Source organism: Passer montanus, unplaced genomic scaffold, assembly GCF_014805655.1.
Source record: "Passer montanus isolate IOZ18808 unplaced genomic scaffold, ASM1480565v1 scaffold33, whole genome shotgun sequence".
Classification (NCBI taxonomy): Eukaryota; Metazoa; Chordata; class Aves; order Passeriformes; family Passeridae; genus Passer; species Passer montanus.
In genome coordinates this window covers 2,375,317-2,402,767 of record NW_024368041.1, presented here as the reverse complement: position 1 = coordinate 2,402,767, position 27,451 = coordinate 2,375,317, and the positions used below count along the sequence as shown (strand labels likewise).

The 27,451-nt window shown below is 37.8% G+C and overlaps 1 long non-coding RNA gene across 1 annotated transcript; it reads right to left on the bottom strand.

Moving 5' to 3' along the window:
* Window positions 1–18,806: 18,806 nt before the first annotated feature.
* On the bottom strand, window positions 18,807–22,462 carry LOC120505139. Its single transcript, XR_005628171.1, has 3 exons — window positions 22,354–22,462; window positions 19,954–20,050; window positions 18,807–18,874 (listed from the first exon to the last, which is right to left on the bottom strand). It is a non-coding gene; the product is annotated as an uncharacterized LOC120505139 (long non-coding RNA).
* Window positions 22,463–27,451: the final 4,989 nt, after the last annotated feature.

Sequence of the window (27,451 nt, the reverse complement as noted above, 5' to 3'; positions counted from 1 at the left end):
AAAAACATTAATTGAACCATAGAGTTGAGAGTAACTGAGCAAGGATACTGAGGGCATGTAGACAGCAAATTAAAACAACACAACTAATTGGCAGCATTGTGAAAAATCAACTTAAAATAAAACATTATTATTAGCTGAAGGCAACTAAAAATTGACAATTTTAACAAATTCTAGTGAAATAAATAATAGATTTAAAAGTTATGTAATATGTCTGTGTTACAAATAATTTACTCATTATGTTATGATTAAGAATGACAAGACAAATTGATGATATGGTTTGCTCCTTCCTGACATTAAAAGTTTTTATGGAGTAAATGAAGCCACAATATTACATATAAGTTCAGTTATCTTCGGCTTTTCCTAACAAGCAGGTCTGATTTTCAGGTCTGTATTTTCTGTGGGTAGGACTCATGCAAACCCTGAAGCTGTGAAAATCAGACTCCAAAAATACACTGAGGCATTGAGACAGCCAAAAAGTGTGGATGACAATTACAAAGAAGTGCAGGAACACCTGGAATGCTTTGTGGACCCAATCATTCAAGGAAAGCCAGAGGTCTAACTTTGTTTTTCCTAAAAACTGCTTTAGGAGAAGCAGACACCTAGAGCTAAGTCTGACATGTGGGTCCCAAAATATCTGAGCTCGCCCCACGTGTGTTGGCACTTGAAACAGAAAGAGTAGGACTCTCTCTACGGACCCACCAGACAGAGAGTACAGCAGGGTGACTTGAACCCACAAATGATGTGGATACATCAGCACTGTGCTCTGTCTGCACTAAATTATCAGTGGTCAAGAGTCAGTGCAGTTGTGCCAGCTGTGTTGAGACCCTTGGCAGATGGAGGCAGTTGTGGCCTGGGTGGGTCTGTCTTCAACCAAAAATGATAACCTGAGAGCCTGTCTTGGAGTGAAGAGATCCTTCCTTCCTTCCTTCCTTCCTTCCTTCCTTCCTTCCTTCCTTCCTTCCTTCCTTCCTTCCTTCCTTCTTTCCTTCCTTCCTTCCTTCCTTCCTTCGTCTTGCTCATCAGAGGATCAACCTGATATGTAGAAGAGCAAGATTAAATTCTTTATTTTAACTGAACCTGCCAGTTTCACGTTTTATACAACTGCTTGAAGTAGGAGACAACAGAGTGTGTTTCAAACAGCTTTTCCAATCCCACTTCTTGAAACAGTAATGACCAAATATTTGACAAGAGTGTGAGCACCAAACTACACTCTGCTTTTTAAGATGTATGAGCATTAGCCAGTAATCCAAATCTTAATTTAGAATGCTTGAATATAAATTAAAACAAGGACTGGAAAATGGATCTGTGCCTTGCCAAGTGAGTTTTCTCATGCACCCACTAGACTAATAGAGCCATAATCATATATTCCTCTACTCTGTACCTGTGGATATTTAATTATTCCATGCAAGTTTAAAGACTTTGAGCAGAAGAGGGCTGAGGATATCTTGGTCACTTATATATTCACTAAGAAGACAGGAAATGCAGTTAGAAGTTTTTCTGAGCAAGCGAAGTCACTGAACTCATATCTTCCACATGTTAAGAAGAATCATTGCCACTAACCTACTCTATAACTTAATACTAAACCCCAGATATTTTTTTCCAGTCTAAATAATATGTATTCTTTGGGAATATCTTGGCTGCAGACCTTGCAGGTAGATTCCTGTTGGATTTTTGTGAACAGCTGCCCAGGGCTTGTGCAATTCTAGGTCTATGCAGGTATTTATTTCACTAAGGTACCACAGACTTACAGTGTCTCATAGGCCAAATATCTGTGCAGAGAGAATTGAAACTGAGTGTGTTTTATGTTGAGTAGACATAGATACCAGAGTTTGTTGGTCGTGGGACTCCTTCAGCTGGTGTCGGCTCACTAAGGCATGCATTTGACAGCACATGCTAGAGCTGCTCTCCAAACCAATCCTCTGAGTACTGGCACAGGATCAGGCATCAATTTGAAAATAAAAAATGTTTGTTTCTAATACTGGTCTAATACAATTTATTAAATACAGCAGATGAATGCAGAAAATTAATGTCACAAGGATATGAAAGGTTATTTATCAAATACAGAGTAATGAGAATACAACACACAAATTAATCTGATCATAAAAGAAAAGCTCAGCACACATACTAATTGCTGTTAGTAAACTGTGATGACCTGTGGTCCCACTCAATCCAGGAGGTATTTTCGATATAAGAGGAAATAAATTGGGCCTGACTGTGTTTTCACTTACATGTGTGCAAAAAAGGAGACATTTCATTAAAAATGATGAATCAAAATGAGCAGTGGTTTGAGATCAGAACACAATCTCTGAAGTGCTTTTCTATATCTTAATCAGTCTTTATAAGAGATAAGTGTTAAAAGGATTCCTCTTGAATAATATTATCCTTCATTTCTTCTTCTGCATTAGTGTTACTTCAGGTGCTATCAGGTGTCAAAAGGGGAGTAAAGAAAAATGTGTCTCAGGCCTGCACCCATAGGAGGTATTGCATAAACATGGAACACAAACGTGACAAAAGCTTAAAGTATAATAGCAAGGCAATGATATTCAGAAAAAAATAAATATCTCTGATTTAGGGATAGGCAGACTAAAATTATTCTTGAATAAAAATATAGACCTATCTTTGTCAAATAGAATAAAAATACTTTAAATCTTAAAGACAGAGTATTAAAACTCTGTATTATGAAATGAGGATAGTAATCATCTTTGGCTTCAGCAGAAAACTTCAGGCTGAATGAAGGGTGACAAATGCCCCTAGGTTAGAACTTGCCTTTCTAAATGTTCACCAGTGGAGCACAGGAGTTGCTTTGACTTCAAACAAAGATGCTCCTGGCACAGGTACAAGTCTGTCTTCTTCCCTTCAGGAAAGCTTTTCAGATGACAGTTGATTTCTTTGGCAGTGAGCACACAGACAGGATAATGTATCTGCCACATGCTTTTTAAATATCAAGTAAAATGCACATTTTTTGACATATAAAAAATAGCTGTCTGAGAAACAGGTGGGTGATCAGACATCATTGCTAAAATCTGAAATATCTTCACAATTTTGTTCCAAAACTAGCAAGAATCTCGAACTCACAATAATACAAAATGTTTTGAGGACAATTATCTTGTCAAATTTGTCATTATTTTTAGCTAAAAACTCATCCAAAAATCTATCTTTAAATTTCTTTTATTTTATGGTAAGCCCTTATGGAGGGAGATGAACCTTAAATCTATGTATTAAAAGTTTCTTGATAGAAAGTGAATTCTCCTCTACACAACCTGAAGTACATCAGTAAACTCCAACCTAGAGTGTACATTGCATCATGTTATTAGTTAACCAGCAGTGAAACACATTGTACAGTATACACACAAGAAAGCAACAGATCTCTTCCTCAACTTTCTGAGTTGTAAATTGTGAATGAAAAGGAAATTGTTGATTTCCTTAGTTTCTGCCTTAAATATATACACTGATTATGAAATAATTTAAATTATAAAATTCAGTTAGGATGTTTTGTTATGTCTTACTAAAATGTGTTTGGCACTATTCAAATTTGGTTTGCCAAGTAATCTGCTCAAATATTAATATCTGATGTGCTATGGACTTTGCAGTGGCCTTTTTCGGGAGAAGGTATGACAAACTTCCCAGGCTTTGACTACGTATTAACCAGTGGCTTGTAGAACAGATATTGATGGAGGTGATGAGAGCTTCTTAAATACAGATGTTTCCAAATACATAAAAATGATCCAATAGTCTGGATATCTACCGTAACGCCAGAAATATTTTGAAAAGCACAGTGAGACATCTGCCAAAGGTTTAGACATTGACAAATAGTCTCCTTTGAGCATGTGAGTTCACTGCCATTCAGCCATTCATCCAAGCCACTGGGAAGTGGGGATTGTTCATAAGCACTGGGGGCAATGGAACTGTCAAACTCATTTGGTCACGTTCAGAATGAGATCATGTGGTTTGATCTCATTCAAAATATGATTATTTTTGGTTTGGGTGTGACTTGAGGCTTGAATGTCAGAAAATATGGAAAAATAAAGAGGGTGGGGTAGCAGAAACTAGGAATTTTGAAGTAGAATCAGAGAAAGACTAAACAATCAGCACAGATGGCTGTATGTTGGTCTCTACTTGCTGAGTCAAAAGTAAGTCTGAAATAATCAAAGGGAATAACGTTTTTAATTTAAAGCATTCTTTATACATGCTTACCCCTCAGGAGCATTTGTCCCCCTGCTGAGAACATGCCATCATCTAGGCCTTATCAATGCCACCTCCCAGCCAGAACTGTCTTTATAGCTGCTGTTGTGTTTACAGCATAAATACTGCATAGACCAACACCTGAAGCATCTCTGGCTTCTGTAGTCGCATCCCATCTTTCAAGAACATAAAATGAGGTTTTAGAAGTTCTCACCTACCCACAGAAGTGCACCTATGCCAAAATTTGGAGGCAGTATAATGTCCACTTAATTTTTTAAGAGTTACACTGGTCTTGCTGTGGGCAGGCTTATTTTATTGTATGGTCTAAGAATCTTTTAGCTCTGGGGGTCAAATCATTGGACTGAAATTAAGCAGGTGCTTGGAGACATGCTACCAAAGTCTAGGGATTGGTCTTTGTGCAATTGAGAGAAACTCCATGAGCCAGGCACTCTAAGATCTAACCAACCAGAATGAGTCATTAGTTTTTGTGGTGATAGGTAAGAACATAAAAGAAGGGGGAAAAAAGAAAAGAAAAGAAAGTAAAGTTATAAGGATGATTAAGTTTGTTTAGTGCTTTGATGGTCATCTTTAAAATCTGATTATTAAGAAATCATATAACTTGAGGGAGATTTGGTCTGATTTGAATTTTTTTCCATAAACAAATGTCCTTACTTTATGGCCAGGTGTTTGGCAGTACATCCACTGAGGGAAAAGTCAAGGAGTTGGCTGATTCATGTTCTGTGGTGTTACACATTATTTTGGCAGTCCAAGGAGGTGTTCTGGTTCATTGTGTTTTCTGTGCTTCACCTATTGCTGACAACCTGTGGTGGAAGGATTGGTGCAAATCCATTGCTCCACAGTTGCAGCTGACGCAGGGGTCCCCACATCGAGAGGCATTGACGCAATTGCTTCTACGAACCACTGCTCATCAGATAATTTTGTGCCTCTCTCTTGCCAGCTCTTCTCCAGCACCCAGCAGCTAACTGTAGCTGAATAGCAACAGGTAGGGAAAAACAAATGCTCACCAGGAACACCGAGTATCATTGACAGGCGTATCCCTAAATATTATTTCATATTTAATTGTCAGAGTGTCCTTTCCTTCCTTCATGGTTACATGCTAAAGGAATGTTTCTCCGGTGTTCCACTGCAAAGCTACAGTTTGACCTGCTCCGTGACCTGCTCAGGCTGGAACAGAAATGAGAAATGAAATGTCAAATAATATCTACATTTATGGCTTGAACACAACCAATGCCTGCAGGTCTGTGGGCAATGTAGAAGCAAAAGAGAATGCTTTTGCATTTGTAGTGGTTCCTGTAACTGATGGCTGAGGCTCTTGGGGCTGAAAAAAATAATTACAGAACAGGATCCACCACACCAGTGCACCGTGCTCTCTGTGGTGACCTTAGGTTTTTGCCATCATCTACTACAAACTGCTGTGGTTTTGTGAAGTCATATAACCTTGTCATGTGCCGACAGTAGTAGAGATCAATTAATAGAGAGAACTTTGCATCTGTTGGCAAACTGTCATTTAAGAAGAGTGGGGAGATGGAGAGATTTCCATTGACCTGTTTTTTGAAGCTGCTTCATCCTTCTTCCAAAGAAGTCACACCTTGTCATTGATAAATGATATACTGTACATCCCAGAATTAATTATTTAAATTCCATCAGCTTAATAATAGTACACAATAACTCTACCTGCACATAATTTTAAGTTTTCTTCTTTTTATTAAATTGGTACCTTGATTGATTTCAGTTTGTTTTACACAGAGTAAAAGTGGGTCTTAGGCCAGAATCTTGCAAAAACTTTCACATTATTTATAAACTCAGGATAATATTTTGTACTGAGGGTGAATATTCATAACAACCCATGGCTGAAAAGGAGGAATTCAACTTGCACTTTCATTCTCTTCCAATCAACCATCTTTACTGCACTGGTCTACAGTCACTTACTTTACTTTGACCCTAACAATCTTCTCATCTTTGGAAAGCCAGTTCTGTTCACCAAGCAAACTCACAAACTATTTAACTATAGGTTTTGGTTTTTTTTTTCTGGTGGCTTTCTTTAGGTGGGTTAGTTTTCGATAAGTGTGGAAATCCATAAGATGAGGGGCTAATATGCCTATCTTAGACACCGATAGCCAGATGCTTGTGGAGCCAGCCAAGAATTGTTGGCAATAACCAAAGGTTGTTGAAAATAACACACTGTGGAAAAGAACAAGCTGTGGCAGGAGAAGGGGGCAGTGTCAAGGTAGGCCAGCACTTTTCCGGGACAAACATCTTGTTCTAGATCCTAGAGATAAGCGCGACAATGCAAGCACAGGAATGAGATCAAGAAGTAGGTATGGATGGGAGAGGGGGATCAAAACCACCCCAGACCACTGAAGCTCTCCAACCCTAGACCAGACGGTACATGATAACTATTTTGCACAGAAAGTGAGAAACTTACATCCAGGGTGGGGAAAACATATCTATTTTTTCCCTCCCTCCCTCCCTCCCTCCCCTTTATGTAAAATCTACTGCCATGTGCTTATATATTAAGTCAGGGACTAATATACCAATTTCCATTCCAAATATGTAATTTACTAATAAAACTTTGTAATCTTTATAAGAAGAGAGGAACCCCTGACTTTTGTCATTATTTTCACCCATGAGCATCTATGAATCTTGGGTGTTCTCCTACACTTCAGGGTGGGACATCACAGTAAGTTAAGGTTTTGATTAGGTTAATTTCCTGGGATGGTCTGGAAAGGAAGCTGGAAGGGGCAGTTCAGGGGTGGGGAAGGTGGGTAAACAAGACTGACCTGGATCTCACTCATTGGGCCGTGCCAAACTATTTGCACATGTTGGTCACAGTGTGTATGGCTTCATAATTGGTTCCCAGAATTAATTTCCATGAATACCAGCAGGAGTCAAGTCAGCTTGACAATGGGATCTGAATATTTTCAGGATATAGATAATCACTGCTCAGTGTAAGCTTAGCAAATTCTTTGCTAGTTATTATAATCTGCAAATGCTTGAAAAAGCAAGATAAATAGACATTGACAGTGGCAGAAACAGACAGATGGGCTCAAGCATAGGGCTGAATCAAAACCCAGGTGGGAACCAGAGAGGTTCTGGTCTGAAATGGGGACTTCTACAAGAGAAATTGTTCTTTCTTAGTTGTCTTGGTGAAAAGTCTGGTGTAAACAATCAGGTATGCAGCTTACATACCAAATTCTGCACTTCTATAGATTCCCTATCCTTTTTTTTTAAATCTAGAATTGATCCCATGCATTTCATATGGTTGAGTATTGTGTTTTGGGGATTCACTACATGAAAATGCTGAAATATCCATTATATAAGTTATAAAAAGGAAGCATGTTTCTCTCCCTCTTCACAATTATAAATTCCCATGAGTTTATCTTTACCTATTCACAAGCAAATGGTACATTTCTTTCCCAAAATGATAGCCAAATTTCACAATTATAAATTCCCATGAGTTTATCTTTACTTATTCACGAGCAAATGGTACATACAAAATGATAGCCAAACTGTATTTTCTTGGCACTTCAGAAGTTTCCAAGTCACCATATCAGGTTTAATAACAGTTTATATTTAAATGCATACTGAAAATATCTGTGCTATGCAGTGTCTGATTTTGAAACAAGACTTACCCTAAGGCTGGGATCTGTCCTGTTTGAATATTAGTGATACAGCTATTAACACAATGACCACATGATTCCTTCATGAAATGCTTCCTGGTTCTCCTAATGGGCTTATCTCCTCTTTATGTCATAATGGCATTTCCTATGCTGGGTTCACTCCTCAGCCTTTTCTGATAGCCCCTTTTTCCAGTCCTGGCCCTAAAAACAATAACAATGATAGTAAAAAAATTCCTAGCTGGCCTCATTTGCTCAATTAATGGATGAAAAGTAGATCTGACTACCAGCCTGCTTAGCCACTGCTTTGGGAGCATCAGCCTGCATGGCCCTTTGAAGTGTGATACAGTACAGCTTGTTCAGATACAGCTTATTTACCTCTATAGACTACTCTCTTAAATTGTAAATACACCTCCATGGATGCATACTGAACTTGAGCAGCTTGAAACAAAACATAGCAAAAAACTCAAACAGAGAAACAGGAACCTTAGAATCTCCAACTTGGCAAATGAGATGAAAAATATCAGCACCCACTTCGGGAAACCATATTCATCAGGTACTGCAGGAAGTCATTACACAACTTGAGTTTGATAACCCTATTTTGTTTTCAGAAGTGACATAACAAACCTCTTTCTACTTGTATAACATCTAATTAAAGTACAAGACAAATGAGAGGGATTTTATTTTTTAATTAAAAACTCCCTAAAAATACAGTATTTTTTTCAGGGAGGACCAAAAAAGGCAAAACATGTTATTATTACAACCCACAGTCTTGTTGGAGCAATTAATTTTGAAAGTATGAAGGTCCATTATGGGAAGGGTATACACTACAGTATTGCTCATCTTGTAACATAACTAGAGAGCTTATTTGTCAAAGTCAAGAAATGGTTCTTTTTGGAGACATTTTCAGCTGGGTAATTATTTATTTGCTTCTGTCAGTAATTTTAGATTAGGGTCCAGACCTTCTTGAAAACTCTTAGTTTGTGCTATCCCTGATGCAGTTCTAAATCTGATGATATCAAGGATGTGTTGAACTGTATTCAGACAGCTTCAGCCTGGCCAAGAGTTTTTCAGTAGGACTGCTGAGGCTGAGTCCAAGTGCATTACCCCGTGTTGTACCCCACACCTCACCCCCACCCCAGGTTTCCTTGGTTCCTGGCTGGAGGGTACATGTGGGGTTGGAGGTTGCTGATCTTGGCCTGAAGAATCCTAAATGTTTTGGTGGGGGTTCATGCAACTGTTGTGGGCAAATGAGCCCAGTGCCTCTGAGGAGTGCTGGGGAGCCAGACAGCCTCTGGAGGAGCTGAGGAGGGACTGTGACCCCTGAGGCAAAATCCTGCATGCAGATCTCCAGCACACAGGTTTGGGCACGCAGGCTGCACCATTCCTGAGGTGCATTCAGCCAGCTCTGCAGGCTGGTGCAAGGGTAAGTGGATTAATGGTCTGGCTCTTCTTCACTCCTCTGGGGTAACTTGGGAAGGCAAGAGAGAGCAAATCGGCTCTCAGGATGGGACTTGCCTGTTATCCATGTTGCACAAAATAGTCACAGCCCACTTGCAGGGCTCGTCCAGCATAGACACAGCCCCCTGCTTACTCAGGCTGGAGGTAGTGGCCGTGAGTTAGACCAGTCCTGCTACAGGTCAAGATTTCCTGAGGTTCAGAGTCCTTGGCAAGGGTTGATATTGGAGCCTCAGCTACAGTCAAACAGCATGCTGGGGCAGCCTGCCTGTCTGTCTGGGGGCTCAGCCCACCTTAAACTGGCTCTGCACTGAGCACTGTAGGTATAGACTTTATTTTCCAGAATATATTTTCTCCTTTGTCTCATCTATATAAAACATATAAAAACATATTTTCTCCTCTGTCTCATCTATAAGATGGATGTAACAGGAAGAGGAGGCCTGCAAGCTTCTCTTCCTTCCCCACAGATTTCTACTGGAACAAGGTATCCTGTGGTGTATCAATGTTTTGTGAATTTTTCTGTTTTTCTACTCAAGTAGTTGATTCAACATCCTGCAGAACAAAATGTTAGGCATAAAATATAAATCCTCACAATGTCTTTCCTGCATCTAATAAACATCCAAATGATTGAAGTTTTAAATAACCTAAGAAAACTAAATTCATTTCTTTAATTTGTGCTTCCAAAGAAAAGGGTGCCTTTGGGTCCTTGGCAGACAGAACATTAGACTCTTTTCTTGTTTTTTTTCCCCTCATGTGAAGATGATTTAATATTTTTTTCAGGTTTGGAAATCTAAGTTCCTACAAGTCAAGATAGGCAGTTCATAGGAAAGGGAATCTCAGGCTCTGTTATGTGGCCCTGAAACCTGCAGGCTTGGTAAACAGCAGATGACTATTTATTTAACTATGCAAAAAAACCCCAATACAAGCTAAATATTAAATGATATTTAAATAAGAGCATAAATATAGCTATGCATAATTCAACAGGAGGATGCCTCTGCAGTCAGAGCAGACAGGAGGTCAATGACCCTTGATGATAGCTCCTTCAAGTATTAATATTAAGTCTATATAATGAAGTTAGTCCTTGCACAAGCTTTATGCTCACCCTTCATGGGGAAACAGGGCCATCATCCATTATCAACACTTATGTAGAGAGTGTGGTTTGAATCTCCCCTATGTTTAATTTGATGATTAACCTTCCTGGCTTTCCACATTTGTATTTGGAGTTTGCTGATGCTATGCCTTCCATTAGAAAGGCTAAGATGAAAGTATTCCATGCCTTGCTCCAGCAATGCCAACTAATTCCAACCCAGACAGAGCTATCTTTTACCTTTAGTATTTCTAATACACCTTTCTTACAATAGTATCAAGGAACTTCCTAAATTTTTCAATTTGCTTGTCCATCCCACAAGCGCATCTTTTTGTACTGCTTTGTTCTGTTGTAAATACTTGGTCCTGAAGTCACACACATTGACACTATCTGCTTTGTAGCACACAGAAAAGGTCTGTATTTTTATGGCTCAACAGTCAAACAGCTGAGAAGTGGTTAAAACACACTCCATTTTACAGTAATTTATTTTCAGCCCTTGACAGATTGATTTCCATGGGGTTATTTGCTTCTTTCTGCACCCTACTTCATAACAATGCTTACTAGAATGATTTATTAACTCAGTGCCAAATTCTTTGATACCTTAATAGTTAAATTAACTTCAGGACATGAGGCTAAGTTATTTTAACCAGGTGTTTGGGGTGATGTTTTTCAATAATGAATGAATAAGGTCATGAACTAGTAACACTTTGGTGCTTGAGTGTGCCAAAAATGTGCTTTCTCTAGGAGCATTCAAAGCAGACATAAACAAGCTGGATAATAACTCCTATTCAAAATAATATCATTTTTTTATGTGTACCATTGATCACTCAAACGGGGCATTTAGATTGCAGATCTCCCTCATAGCACTGATTCTTGGCTTCCTCAAATAGTTTTGAAATTTGTGAATTTTGTGTTCAGGAGTCTCAACAAAGCCAAAGTGTCCATGAAATCAGAATAGGTGAAATAGAGCTGCATGAATAATTGTTTTTGCAGATAACTGCTGAACTAGAGAAAGAAAAGTTTATCTTATATAGACCTGAATTTTTAAAATTCTTTTACTGAAATGAAAACAAATTTGCATTGGTTCAAGCAAAACTTGTCATTTGCAATCCCTTGTTCTCCATAGTTTAAGTAGATTAATTTCTTAATTAAAAGTCAAAAAAGAGAAATAAAATTTGAGTTTGGACATAGCAAAACAAAGTACACATTTAAAAAAACCAGATCTTTTGAAATTTAAAAAAAAATAGTGACAAAATTCAGGAGACTCACAAATTGTTTGTGAGAAGTGAGGTTCTGGCAGATAAAATATGTAAACAGGAAAAAAAAATTACTCAGTGGTCAGACAAGATGTCTGTGCTCTACAAACAGAATAGAAAATAACCTACATTATCAAAACTTAACATTTATGCTCCTATCTCAGGCCAACAACTTTTTTCTCTTAGCCTCCCTTTAAGTGCCTATTTAGTGATGTTGACATATCTCTTCAATTTTTAGATAACTGAGTGCAAACTCAAGTGGCACACTTGCCTAGCCCAAGGCTTTAGCACATGCATGTTGGGCACTTACTAAGGAAACTGTCCAGTAGCTATCATTGCACTGTAATTTTGAAACTCCCACACAAACTTCCCTACATGCTCTAAGGGCCTCTTAGTGCCATCAGCAATGCACAGCGTAATAAGATGGACTGAAGAGTATTGACAAATTAAAAATCTCAGTCAAGGTTGTTAGGTTTATTGAACCCAAGAAAATTTAGCGTAGTGTGGCTCGTGGGCCACACCCAAGTTGCAGTGCTATTGAGAAAACAAGGGTTAGCAGGTGAGTGAGATGACCGTAAATGTATGAAGATAAGCAAAACCTCTCCCAGTAGACTGGCTGTACTCCATTAGAATCATGGGACCATGGATTATGGAAGGGACTGTGTAGTTTAACTTCATGATCAAGCCAGGCCCGACAACAGGTCTCCAGGAAATGGCCCACATCATTAATGTCTATAGGGATGAACTTCAGTCAAAGGTACAAAGAAGGAGGAAATGTGATACATTTTTTGTATATTAAAAATTATCATATATTTGATAATTTTTAAAACTCTATGCTAAGAATAATTATGCTTTAGCTTTCTTCACTTCAGCTGCCCTCAGCCCACTCATATATTTCCCTCACACTTTGCAAACATTTATCTTTACCAAACTGTTTTCATTTTTCTAAGTGTTAATCAGACATTTATCTCTTCTCTCTTCTTTATTTATGAAATATTGGCACTTAATCATGCCAAGCCAAAACAGCATCTCAAACCACAATTGCTGTCTCTGTAAAACCAGAATTCTGTCAGGAAAGGATTTCAGTTCCCAAAGTTCATTTCTTTCTGAAGTAAATAAAATTGTTTATGCTGCAGAAGGTTCGTATTTCTTTCAGCCACGGAGGGTCGTATGTTCAAAACCCCTACATCCAATAGAATGTGTTTTAGACAAACTAAGGTTAATCTATAATGGTCTATGGGACCCTACCTCAGCCTTCAAAAGTTCAATGACACCTGTGGACATTTAGCATTTGTAAAAATAAAGTTATGGAAATCAAAACATCTGGGTATCTGTGCAGAGACATACTGTATATACAATTTTTCAGGAAGAAAAAAAAGTGCGAATAGACATGTTGCGTTATATACTTGAAAATGTATAACATTTCTTGTGAATAGATGACTGAATGAAATGCTATATATTTTAATACAATTCCTTTGAAAATGACTGACATAATGCAGTACTTACCAGTATTGACCACATTTTTGGGTGAGAGAACCAATGAATTATGTAGCTTGGGGGGTCCTCTGGAGACTGTCTGGCCAAACATAGCACATCACCGACTTACACCAGGTTGATACTTTATTAACATTTTTGCCTCTAACAGGACATTTAAAAACTTGTATGAGACAAACTGATGTGATTGCAAAGAAAGATGAGCCAACAACTTTCAACTCACTGCCACGAGATCAGTTTACTGGGTCTTGTTATGGTGACATTTGATGAGACTCTAATTTTTCAGGATGAGGATGGAAAACCAGCTGGGCCCATTACTTCCCATGTTTGCCATGGGTACATGCACACACACATATATTCAGTAGATCATGACTGCTTTGTTCCTGAAAGACAGCTCAGCACTTGATTCTTCTCTAAGACCATCTTCCTTTTAGCAGGTCTGGGGTACCATATAAACTCACTTCCTTGTGCAAATGATGTGGAGCAATGATGTCTTACAGTCTGCTCTGATCTTCCTTGCTCAGCTGAGTTTTCTCAAAGCCTAAACTGCTGCCAGGATGGATTGTCTTTTTGCCTTTTTAGTCACCATTTTAATTCTAAAGGAAGAGAGGTTAGATTGTCTCAAGAAGTGGTCATTTGCAAAAACTTGGTCCCAGAGTACATTTATTTCCCTTGTAATGATTTGGTTGCCATGCCCTAACTCCAAATGGCAGCAGATACTCTGAAAGGTATTTACTCTCTGCCTACCTACCTTATCTTCTGAATTAATTCGCCCTCTCATTCAAGATAAAATAAGAGCTACATCTTGGATTTATTTGGGGTGGAATGGGAGAGTGTTGCCAATGTATTCTTGTCTTTGAATGATCTGATTGTTTTCTTTTTAAACATGACACCAAAAATCAATCCCTGCCCTTGTACTGCAGACAGGTATATCCAAGAGACTAACACACAATTAATAGACCTCCCAGTAAGTCTACTGCATAGCCAGGAAATTGGTATTATAATGCTCAGGGGTTTTTTTCCGCAGGGAGGCAATCATATTGACTAGATGAATAAATAAGTTCCTAAACAACTTTTTTTTTTTTTTTTCTCAGATGTTCATCTGGCTTCATATCTATACTGTTCTGCTCGTATTTCTACTCAACATAGATACTCCAATTTCTTGAAAATTCCTGATTGAATGTAGAAGAAACGTGACACAGCATAAAGACAGGTATTTCAGAAATAGGTTTTCTGTTTTCAGGTATCTGGTTTTTGACAGTATCTTGTTTTTCAAAAATAAAAATGAACTCTTGATACTGCTGAATTCAACTGGCTTTTTGGAGCAATTTCCTGCTTTGTTGCTGGTCTGGCCTTGAAGCCATAGTTGGTAGCCACTTCTAGAAAAACCAAACCTGTCTGGAGTAGACATCACTGGAGAAAACAGATACTCATCCAGGAGTAAGCTTATATGCAAGTAAACCAACTGTCCTCATTTTTTAGGTTAGCGACAAATGCACTAATTGACTCTATTGTGTTGCATCTTATTAAACCCACTTGACTTCCATGCACAGAACAGCTACAAAATCAGATGCTATGTGCATTTAATTAATTAAACATGATTATTTTGATTCACAGAAAAAAATGTCCATCCATTGTTCTGAGTGCTTTCACATTAAACAGTAAAACATTTTAAGGCTTTTTTGCTCACCCTTTTTAACGGAGCTGTTAGCCATTAATGGGCATCGCAGACTGACTCACTCGTGAGGGAGCATTTTGTTAAAGTACAATCCTGCTTGAAAGTTCTGGTTTGTGGTTTTTATTTAATTATAAAAAACTATATATTATAGTTCCAGAAGGAACTACAGAAGTAAAAAAAAGGGTGTGGATATGGGTGTTGGTATGCTTTTAAAGCAGGTTCAAGCAGCCTGGGTAACTTTGATTTTTCCTTTCAGCATTTTAATTTACATTAGTTGCTTATAAAAGCTTTTGATTAAATGAACCACTGCTGTATTCTTATGCTCATCAGTCAAGTTTGTCTTGCTGTGCTGCATTTATGTTGTGACTCAGGCCAAGCAGTCCTTTTCAATGTAGAGAGAAGGAAAAGAAATATGGCATTGCCATAAAAGGCTGAGCTAGCTCGCGCTTCTTTGGTAATTTGTTTTCTCCAGGGCGTTTGGCTAGGGTCTGTTTGTAGGTGATTTTGCTCTGCCTTCTCACCTAGCTGACGTTCTCCACAGCAGCTGGTGGTCTCACATCAAAGAAACATTTTTGAAAGCTTGCCTGTAGTATTGGCATTGGCTTCTGCACATTGGGCCCCTCCTCTCCCCAAACAGAGCAGCTACAGAGACCCCAAAAGGCACATGTCACCTGGGAGAGGAGAAAGGCAGCCCCACTCCCACCAGCACAGTCCTCTGTGGGTAGAAACTAGGCTGTGATTACTGTAACAAAGGTACAGACCTTTCAGTTCTAGCTCTGACAAAATTCAAATGGCCTGACTGCAATGATTGGCTTCATATTGGTGGCCTGGAAGTGGGGAACAGAATTGTGTAAAGTTATACAGTCATGAGGCACTCATGCAGATACACCATTAGTAATCCCAACAGCTAGCCAGAGTTCATAAATGTTATTCTCTGTCCTGAAAATATAATAATTCATGTGCTAAGGAGAAAGAAAAGCCTCTGTTCTTTGTGTTTAGCTCTGAGCTGGTCTGAATGCCATAGGGAGAAAAGGGAGCCCAATGCTTAATCATACTTGTGTTAGCTTGGTTGTACAGCTCAACATTTTGTGTGTTGCAGCATATTACCTCAGAGTCATTAAGTAAGTATTTTATTAAGAACTGTCCTATGTGGCACTAAGGTCTTATGGTTAAGTGTGTGCTTAGTGCAATATGTTACATTGAGCAGAAAAAAAGGACTTGGCTTCCTAATCAAGATTTTCAAATTAGTAATGTCCATCTCTCTCAAAAGGGCATAAATGCCATCTTTTAAATGACTTCTTCAAAAGTTTCTGTGGGCTTTCTTTTACATGATGGTATAATTTATCTGATTTTAGTTCAAGAAATATTCTTTATATGATGACAATAAAATATAATTAATATAACATCATATCATATCAATAATATATCATCATATCATATATTATATTTTAATAATACTATTTTAACATGCTCTTAATAGAAAGAGTTGTTATTGACTGTATTGCACTTGCCAGAAGTTCTGCCTGGATTAGAGACACCATCCATGGAAGTGCTACTGCAATCTTGCCTGAGACAGACTAAGATTTTATTTCATGATGAGTGAACAGTGAGACTGGTACACAGGAGGGATATGAAAAATGTGTTGATTGAAAAATGATAAGTGTTTCTTTTAACAAGCAAGATTTTCATGGCTGATTACCAGTATCCAGTGGGCTCTGAGAAGGACTTTGAGTTTGAAACAAATATCTGGGACATTTCATTTGTGTGAGTGTTCAGTGAAACATGAATTCTACCTAAGCAGTGTCTTGAATCACATTCATCAGTAGATCTTTATGGCAACCCACAAAGAAACAAAACTTTGCACGGTTACTCTGTAATAATGTTTATTTCATATTCAAAATGTGTATTACTGCTCCAGAAAAAAACCCCAAAAAACCAAAAAAACAACTTTCATGAAAACTCTTTCTTCTTTAGAAGATTCATAATTTCTGTACCAATAGACAGCAGAAAAAGGGAGGCAGAAAGACATAAGGTGATTTATTAGCCCTTAAACATTAACTGGAGTTACAGAAATTGTGACTTAAGATCATACAAGGTAAAATTTTCTTTGCAGAGCACTCACAAAAGATGGTTAACCATGTTTTCCTATAAAAGAAAAGCTGTTTCAAAAAGCAACTCTTCAGAATTGTGTTGTTGAACATTTAATGTTTATCTGGTTTTGTAAAAGCTTTCTTCTGATAGAGGAAATTTTAAGTATTCAGAGCCATAAAGCTTCTCCATGAGGAGCTGCAGAGATGTACTCTCCCTCAAAAAGAGACACTGAGTAATAGACACCTAGTTCCAGCAAAACTCTGCCTAGCACTGACACACAAAATTATACATCCTCTGTGAGGCTATTTGCAGTAAGGAAGCCAGCTTTAGGAATTAAAAATAAAGTAAAATATATAATTTCAGTTCTTTGAGGACTTGGGAAATGAGTTTTCACTGCAGTCCAGGAGCCACCTCATCTCAAAGTCAGCTGGGCATGTTTTTGAGTTATTAATGTTTCTAGATAGAGAGGCAGAAGACACAGTTATTTTGTTTGTGCAGAACAAACTTTAATTCTTTCCTGTATTTTTTGCCTAGTACAGACTTCCTTTACTGGGAGGCTTCCAGTATTTTTTTTTCATTCTTACTGAGTTGTAAATACAACAAAAAATACACTCTACTGTAGTATCCCCTATTCACAGGGAGAATAGGGAATTAAATATTTCCTTTACAAGTCAGTCCTGACTTTTTTTTAAAGGGTTTTCACAGTCTCAGAAAACATACTTACCTACATGTATAAGGCATTGTTATATAAAAAAGATCATCTTACTCCCCTGCTCAACAGTACTATGTGAAAAATTATTAATTTTTTCAGTGTTAGATGCTATCTCTAAGTAAATATTCTTTAATGGTCACAGAGTGGTTGTAAATAATGGACGTAAATTCTCTGTATTCAAAAAATATCTTTGTATCCAAAAGTCTGTTTGCTTTTCCCCACTTAAATCAATTGGTCTCACTGCCTACTTTTCTACGTAGACTTTGCTTGAGAAGACATTTGTAACAATTGATGAAACTTTGCAGTTCTGCAAGGAAGATCTGGGTAGGCACTTCTAAAGACTGCTTCATTTACATGGTCTTGGAAAACTTCAAGAAAATATTTATTCTAATCATGGTCAGCTGGAACTGTAATAGTTTCAATTTCATAATAGATGCTCAATCCAGCAGTATGTTCTGACTTTTTTTCTTTTTCTGCTGAAGTCAGAAAGAGCATTACTTGGCAAATTTGAAAATAGTATGAGTCAATTTCAATGGGATTACTGCAGGAAAATGGAGAATAGGTGTTTCTAAACTAAAGCCTTAATTTTACTTAAAACTCTAATTGCTTCAGTATATTTAGGCAGAAATGTGATTTTCAAATTTGCTGTATATATTTGCTGATTACTTAAGGTATGTGCAAATGATTCTATTCTATTGAATTAATACCTTAAATTTAGGACCAAAGTGCAGACATTAATCCAAACTTTTGTCCCACTTGTTCAATTAATTTTATTCTTAACTGTTTACTTTACTGATAATGGCACATATTAAAAATATGCTAAATCTTTCTTTGCTCTTATGGAGGTGTAGGTCTTTTTACTCCAGCAGACACAAATTCAAAAATAATAATATACTGTCAGGAATCTTCATCTCATGTAAGAAATCACTCCTTTTGTGTACCCCACATCTGCAGTATAGCGGGGAAAAAGAATGAGGACCTTTGCAAAATAGCTGCTAATTACTCTTCCTGCATTATTACAGCCAATGCAGGAGTTATTGATTCTTATGGTTGCATTTTTGTTAGGATGTGTTTCTTTAAAAGACAAGAAGCTGGGAAGGACCTTAGACAGAACATTGTAGGGAAAGCAAAGCACAGGAACTTTGAAGTGAAAATGGCATTGGTTTTATTTGACAATAAAAATGCTGTTTCTACATTAGAAGAAACTACTCTCATAGGGACTTTTTTCTTGTTTTGGCTTGACAATCTTGATTTACGTTGTCTCAGTTATATAAAACACTGTTAAGGAAAAAAAAGGCATATGACATCAGTTTTGAAATTCTTGGACATTCTCACTCATCTGTGGATAAAGAATGGTAGTCAAGTGAAAGTAGTGTCTGTTAGCCAGGCACACACCCAAATAATCAGCATGCGGATTAGATTCCACAGACAAAGCTTAAATATGTTATTCTGAAGCTACCTTTACACTCCAAGGCTTTGTTGTCATTGACAGGGAAGAGTATTTTAAACTGACTTTTTATTCACCATCCAGCTTAAATTGTAGCTTTACAAGCGGTCTGTTTGATGATATCACAGGACAGAAAAATATAACCTCTCTAAGAGATCTTTGCAGATTTGAAACATAATTTCAGAGGTACAGCGTTTTCAGAAAGGGTCCAGTGCTGGAACATCAGAGTCAGATAGGGTCATCCAATGTCATAAATTCCAGGCAATGGGCAGGAAATCTAAAGGCAATGATTGCACTCTACAGTAGCAACCACAGGAGTATGCCAGTGCTGTGTTTGCTGCTGATTCTGCTTTTTTTTTTTTTTTTGAAGGAGGCAATGGAGCACCTTTGATGGGAAGGGGGGGATGACCCTACTCTGCTCATTCAAACCCAGTATCTGCATGAGAGAAGCTGCACATCAAGAGATGTACTTTAGTCAGATTTTTGAGACCTTGGTGGCTTTCATGGAATGGTCATTGGCTCTCTCTTGTACTTTAATATTAGTTCTAGAATTTTAATCATGAATATGCTAAGCCCAAAATCTTAAAAAATTCATAAAAATTTCAGCTGAATGTGCAGAAAAACATTGCGTTGCTGATGCTTAGGGAAATTAGTCCCTGAGAACTGGGAGATAGCTGAGTGGGAGCAAAGCCAGTGAGAAAAGTATGCTGTGACTGCTTTATTACAACCTGCAGAAGTCTGCATTTTGCTCAGCGTGATAAAATGTTCTGCAGTTAATTCCTCCCCCCACTTTTTATTTTTTTGTTTATTTATGGATCACTTGGTTTATTGGTGCTATTGTCTGCTGGGTATTTTTCATTGCTCCCAGTGAAGAAAGGTTTAATATTTTTCCTACACTGTGTGTTTTTACCTGCTTTCAGTCCAGTGTCAGTCCAACCAGTGGCTGGGGAATGACTTCAGGCAAGGTTGCCTCAGAGCCCCACGATGGCAGCGGGGCTGGCTGCAGGCTGAGGTGCAGGAGGTTAACAGGGGTGAGGCAGCCCTGCAGCCCTCCCTCCATGGGGCTTTCCCTCCTTGCTTGTATCTGTCTCTATATATATTGGCAATCTCCTGGAATAGTGACTCACTCTCCTGACTGGTATGTAAAACCTTAAAGAAAGTCATTGTTTTTGCTGTAATTCTGAATCTCAGCTGGGGGTGCTGGAAATAAAACTTGCAATTTCTGGAACTGTAGCAAGATCTAGAAGCCTAGCAACTGACTTTTCAAATAGATTTACCAGGTTTGTATGGTATTTAATAGCATGTGTCTTGAAAGCCATTAAATTTACATTAACTTTATCACATTACAAATGGTCATGGCTCAAACTTACTGTTTTGCAAGAACTTACTAGCTTGGATTTGGATACAATTTGTCATCTGCTTTTACATTTCATTAAAAATATTTTTTTGTATACTGCTGCTGTATAAAAATGAAACTCAAAATTTTCTTCTGGAGGAGCTATCTAAACAGCTGAGGAGTGCTTTATTTGTAATAAGTTTGTTCAGTGTACCCCATCACATTTTCTGCAGCCCTTGGAATCTTACTGAAGCAGCAATATGAGATTAAACCCTTAAACAATGTCACCGAGAACATTGCATTTCTGGCAGTGCAATCCTATGTGCAAAAGCTTGAGTACAAAAATGATTCATGCCATCTATTAAAGGCTAATTTAAATACTGGAATACTTTTTTACCATTCAGATGCTATGAATTATTGGATCTACTGTAGTTTGAGACCAAGTCGAGCCAGCTTGTCTAACATGGCAGGAAACTCCAACCTCAAAGGATTTTTAAAAAATTGTAATTGTCACAATAGACAGATCTTTTTTTTTTATTTTACCTATATGGATAATAATCTTTCATGCATCTTAATACAATCCTAATGAAATCCAAAAAATAAATTTCATAGTTCATCTGCTGGTTTACTATAGAGACTGCAGAATAGTATATTAAAAATGTATTTCTTTTTCACTGTTACTCTCTTTATATTATCCAGCAAGTAAATCAAACATAGAGTTCTAACTTATTAGCATAAAATCTCACCCAGACACAATCTGCTTGATGAACAGACTTGCAACATTTTTGTTATGGAGACATAAATTATACTGATATTACCAGAGAAAAAGGATTCTAGTACTTGACTCCATGTTTTTGACAAAACTCTGTATTAGGTTATGACTTTTAGAGAAACATAATGTTTTGTTTCAAATCCACAGATCTAAACTCTCTAGTTTATTAGTTGTTATAACTGTCTTATGTTTCCTGCTTAAATATGCACCAATATAAACCAATTTAACATTCCCCCATGCACGCAAGCAGACACATGCATGCACACGTGGGCACATGTATCTTTCGTGCCACAAAACTGGCAAGTTATGCATTTTCACAGGAGGCTCCCTGAACTATTTAGTTCAGCCACACGGGATATTCCACTTGATATCATTTTCTAAATATTTTTTTGAATTCAATCCTGTATTTCATGAACACCCATGGATTTCTACAACTAACATGAGTTAAAGCAGGGTCAGCTTCTTGTCCAAATGTACCCTGGTACCTTTATATCTCTTATGTATGTAGGGATCCTGTCAGAGTCTGAAAAATTCAGCAAGATTTGAAGGTGAGCTTCGTTTGAGCTGTGATTACAGAGGCATTAAGTACCTGCTGAGCATGGGCCTTAGCAAATCCCCATTGATTACCTGCCAGGCTCATCCCTGAACATCTTTAGACAGTGGGGCTGCCACATCGGTCTTTGCATGGAATTTTTAACATCTCATTTAAATGTCTCATCAACCTGTAAAAATAAGTAGGTATCTCTGCCTGTCATACAGAGACTATTCTACTCTTGGAATTGTTGAATCTACCAGAAAAATATTTTTTAATCCATCCTTGCATAGGATAAACATTTTACATTTGGAAGGATCCAGCACCTAGAATTGAGTACCTTGCAGGGTGGGGGTGGCACCCCCACATGCCTGCTGGTCAGGATGAGCCTCTCACTGCAGGCTGATCCAGCTCACAAACCTGGCCCTCAGAAAAATGTGCTGAGCACTGGTACATCAGGCCACTGACATGGCTAAACCCACGACCATCTCCTTTACATCCCATCATTACAGATGGAGTGGCATATGGGAATGCCACCACCAGCCTTCACAGAGACAGTGTGAGTCTTGAACTGTTTGATCCCTTATCTTTCAGCAGAATCCCTCTGTCTTTCATGTGAAAAGCTGCTCTGCTCTGAGGAGGATCACAGACTCAGGCTGCACATGTTTACCTTTACTAGGTGTGTGAGAGATGCCTGTGGAACCTTCCCTTGCTGTCCATGCTGAGGTGCAGCACCCTGAAACAGGAATCAAAGCAGGAAGGGTGCTGCCGGCTGCCAGTGCTTCATGAGGGAGTTTTTGTTCCTCCTGGTGCATGGGGGACTGACTCACAGCCTATCTCAGGTGGCTGTCAGATTGTCAGTGACCATGATAAAGCTTTCACTTGTCCCAGCTGGGGAGGCTTAGAAGAGATTGCAATGGGAACCAGCTGCTCACATGTCTGTGATGAGCAGGCTCACAGGAAGATTTTTACTCAATTTCTGTGTCTTGCATTATTTAACTTACCACCTGATGTTCCAGCCATACAGTAAATCCAGAAAATTACTAGTTGCTGAGATTTTCACTCTGTGTGTCTGTTTGTGCAGATACATAAGTTTCTGGAGAATTTAAAATTACATGAAGGAATTTGAGCATGACATTTTAGCTGGTTTCTATTCTGCGCCTGGTGCTCTGGCAGTGCCTAGAGCTTTCAATTCTGTTACTGCAGTCTGCAAGGATCTACTCTGCATTACCCCAGCCTCTGCACAGACACGTCCTGCAGGCTGATAATAATCAGGTACACATACGGAACAATGATTATGATAAAAATCTGTGTAACAAAAACAATTTGCCTGATGATCATAAATGTTATTTATTGATTAGCACAGCAGCTTTGCATTGTGCTTTAAAACAAAGACAGGTTTTTATTTTAAAATACAGCCAGGAAAGAAAAGAGAAATGCCAAACTGTGATTCAAATATAACTTTGAATATCTAACTGTACTAAATAGTATATTTCTATGCATACATGTTCTGTGGAACATTGCAGCCGCTCATACAACATGAGGGGAAAAAAATTATTTCAAAGTCAAAATTTATTTGTTAAACATTCCATATTTTCCAAAGAAGTTTAAAATCCATTAATGCAAGTATATAGCAGAGTTTAAAAAAAACCTCCTGAAATTCGTTTTGATCCAGGCTCTACCACTGGCTGTGTTGTGTCACTGAGGCAGGTAGTGACACTTTTATGCAGAATGAATGGTATCTTTTTCTACATTCACAGCTACTACCTTTGCAGTTGTTCAAATATGGTACCTGAGAACATATATTTCTTCTTAGTGGGAATGGGGTCACGAGAAACATCTCACAGTTTACAAAACAGGCAGATCAACATCTTACTTCAGAGCATGTTCTGAAAATCAGTCCTTTTTACCATTTCCCACCCACAAGGCTGTCTTTATCCATTAACACATGGAATTATATGTATTGCAGTTTTGTTTTTTTTTTGTTTTATTTTGTTTTGGGTGTTTTAAATAGTGTTTTGAAAAGCAAATAATTTTTTTGAATAAAGGGTGGTGGTGAAGTTACTGCCTCTGTTTAAAACTGGCAGTATTTCTTAGGATTATATTTCAGCATAAGGGTTTGAAACCACATTTTCAAAGGTTCTTAATTCTGATATCTTGCTTTATTTACTATAAATAAAAAAAAATAGTCTGGCCAGTAGATAAGTGAAGCCTTTTAACAATTAGATTATACATGTGTCCTGCAGGGAATTGCTAACACTTTGGAAGCCAGCTGCAGGATCTGGTTCCGGGAGGGATCGATCTTCAGAAGCTTTGCAAGTGTTATCTGTTCTGTTAAAGGGAAGGGCTGGTAATTCAACTTTTCATTCTCCTGTGAGTCATGGAGCAAATAGTCCAGCAGATGGATCTGAGGTTCCTTCAGACTTGTGAGTTCCTGATTATTCTCAATACACTCATCAACCTTGTGCTTTTGAAGAGAAACCCAGTCTGATGCCTGAAGGCTTTCTATATTGGCATTTCTGTTGCCAGTAGACCTGAAGGAAAAAAACATTTGTTTTTCATGGGAAAGTTGAGAAAGGAGGAAAAATGGTTGTTTTAAATTTCTTTTTTATGCTGACGTTTCCCATAAATGAAAACAGGAAAATAGTCAGTTTTCAAATATTGATTATATTTTTCAAAGTGGGGGTTTCAGTATTAAAACCAAATATTTTCCAGGACTCAATCTTAAACAATGAGAATCCAGCTTTGGAAAATCTTGTGGGACAGATAAGTATTTTCACTTACAATGAGGGACATTCTGTGAGTGAATATATGCGTTCAAATAACAACATTAGTATAGTTATTTTAACAAATGTTTGAACTTGCGTGATTTTTAAAACTTCTTTTCTTTTCTTTTCTTTTCTTTTCTTTTCTTTTCTTTTCTTTTCTTTTCTTTTCTTTTTTTTTCATTTTTCTTTCCATATAAAGTTTATTTTCAGTAAGTGAGCACTAGAGGACAACAGAAAGTTGATGCTGAATTTGCCCCTTCTTTGCACAAAACTGCTGCAGAGACTACCTTGCAAAGTGGGTCCTTTCCTCTTTCCATGGAAGTTCATGAGGGTACCTAAAGACTAAGTCCAGATGCCTGGATCAGGTATTTGGCACCACAATGCTTACTGCAAATAGATATAATAGTGAATCTAACATTACTGAGCTGTTAACCTCAGAATATGAAACACCTCTGAAACCTCTTTGTGTGAAGAACACATGGTCTCCCTCAAAACTGTGCAACCAGAAAAATTAGGAAGTTCTGCAAATGGACCTATACATTATTTAAATATAAATGATGGTATCAAAGGAGAAAAAACAGGAAAAAAAAAGGAGAAAAAAATGATATGAACTGTGGGAGTGCCTGCTTGGTACTTGGATCATCAAAAGCAGTGAATGATATCCTGAAAGGGCCTGTTCTTCTCTACCAGCCATGGCTGAAGTGTGGATACCACATGCAGATGTTTTCCATGGCTGACATTAGACCCTGCAGGATCTGCACAGAGAGGCTGCCCTCTCTCCAAGTCTCTGCCCAGGCTTGCTGAGCTGGTGCCCGTAGCAGCTGAGGGTTTGCTGAGGCTTGTCATGTCCCCTCATCCTTTCTGTCTGGGCTTGTTGCAACTGCTGTTTTCTGCCTGGCTTAGCATCTTTAGTCTCTTCTTCCATAAAAACTGCCGAAACTAAGACAAGCATCTATGGCCCCTGGAGGAGCTGTAGCCATGAACTTGGGCAATTTTTAATTCAGCTTTTCAAGGACATAGCTGTTTACAATTTCTAGCCATGTTAACAATTAAAATGCACTGGTTAGTAAAGATTTTGACTAGTACTACAAAAATGGACAAAGTCACCCAGTCATGTAGAGTAACACTGGGTCAAAAAGCTTAAAATAAGAGCTATTTATTCTTTCCAAGCTACCAAAAGTGACAATGAGAAACACCTTCATAAGCCTATCAAAACACAGACTTGTACAACATTAATTTGTTGATGGTACTGCACAAAGTGCAATGCCCAACCAGCAGAATTAAAAGCTAATAACAAATGTACTTTTCTTTGTTTCACTTTTTTACGCAGAGGTATGTGTCACATTTTTCCTCTCACAAAAATAACAGAACCATCTCTTTAGCAAACTGATAGCAACTAGCAGCATTCAATGAAACTGATTTTCACTGCACATTAATCATGCTGCTCCTATGTCTGCAGCCGTTCCTGCCTGCAGCCAGGAGACTCAAGGACCTGTAGTGTAAGAGAATGATGGGAAAATTAAGTGGGAATCAGGTGAGAGCAGCCCCAAGTATCTTTCTAGATTAACCTTACTACTCTGATTTCTGAATTGCATGCAAATTGTTCAAGCTTTAGTCTATTTTTTTACAGAAACATAAGTAAACATCAGTGAAATGCAGCTCTGCTATGCAGCTGCCTTTTCTATTCATCACATTCACCTTGTCAGCAGTCATCTTACATAGCAGTAGTAAATACAAGCAATAAAGTACAGCTATAGCCTCTCAGTCTTTGCTAAGCTAATGGTTGTAAGCCCGCAGTTCTCACCCTGGCAGGCATACATTTCCTCCATTTGTTCTTTCTCTTTTTTACACTGGTGTACTTCTTACTTTCCCTTTTCATGCACGGAAATTTCATGTTACAGTCAGCTCTGTTTGTGTATTACCTGATAATGGGAAATGAATCAAGCTGTGTACTGCTCTCTGCACCTTGCAGAGCAACATTATTACATGATAATAGTAGAGATAGATCAGTACGGCAGAAGATATGTTTGGTTAGTATTTCCCAACAAGGGCTCAAATTTCATTGGTATTTAATATCAGTAGGCATCACAATGGAGATCATCTTAGTGAGAATCTATGCTAGGCTTAGTATGATTATCTCTACCCATAGCCTTGGGTATTCAGTAGTATTATAGCAGTAGTAATGTTGAGTTGTAATGTCATACAAGTAGCTTGATATCTATATTTTCCATATTTTATTCTGCTTTATATATTTTAAATATGTGTAATATGGAAAACAGAAGATACCTAAGTGCCCAGCAGGGTGGTGACAAAATATGCTCTAAAGATGACATTCACTGCACATTTTCAAACAGCTGCAGTTTTACATCAAAATTCTTGATGGCTCTGCATGTTTTAGTTCAACAATTTGAAAATACATAGCAGATATACTATCATTTAAGTAAGTTACAGAATTCAGCTCAGTTGAAGAGTTATTGCAGACAACTCTCACAGGAATGGCAAAAGCAATCACAAAACATAAATTTAAATGAATTTGTATTTTCATTACGTTTGATAAAACAGAAATCAAGCAAAAGAAATTTTCTTAAATATTTTTTTTTACTACAGCATCTCACTATTTCATCAAAAAATTAATAACACTTATCCTTTGACCGCAATCTCACTCCCCATGTGTGGTATCCTTGAAGAAATTTTGCTATAATTATTATTAGTAGTAGTACTATTATTATTACTGTTAGTAGTACTTCCAGAGAGTCTATGTCTAACCATTCTACCCCTGGGCAAATCTCCCTTTGCACCCAGTGCTATATTAACTCAGAACTAAAAAGGTATCCCAGCCAAAAGCTTAGAAATCAAAGAACAAGACTACTTTGGTAGACAAGCCAGGAAAAAGAATGAGCAACAGTCTGGCTCACCATCACATTTTATGAAGAAACCACTGAGAAATTATTATATTTGGTTTAAAATGTTTAAAGTACCACACAGGCATAAAATACCATT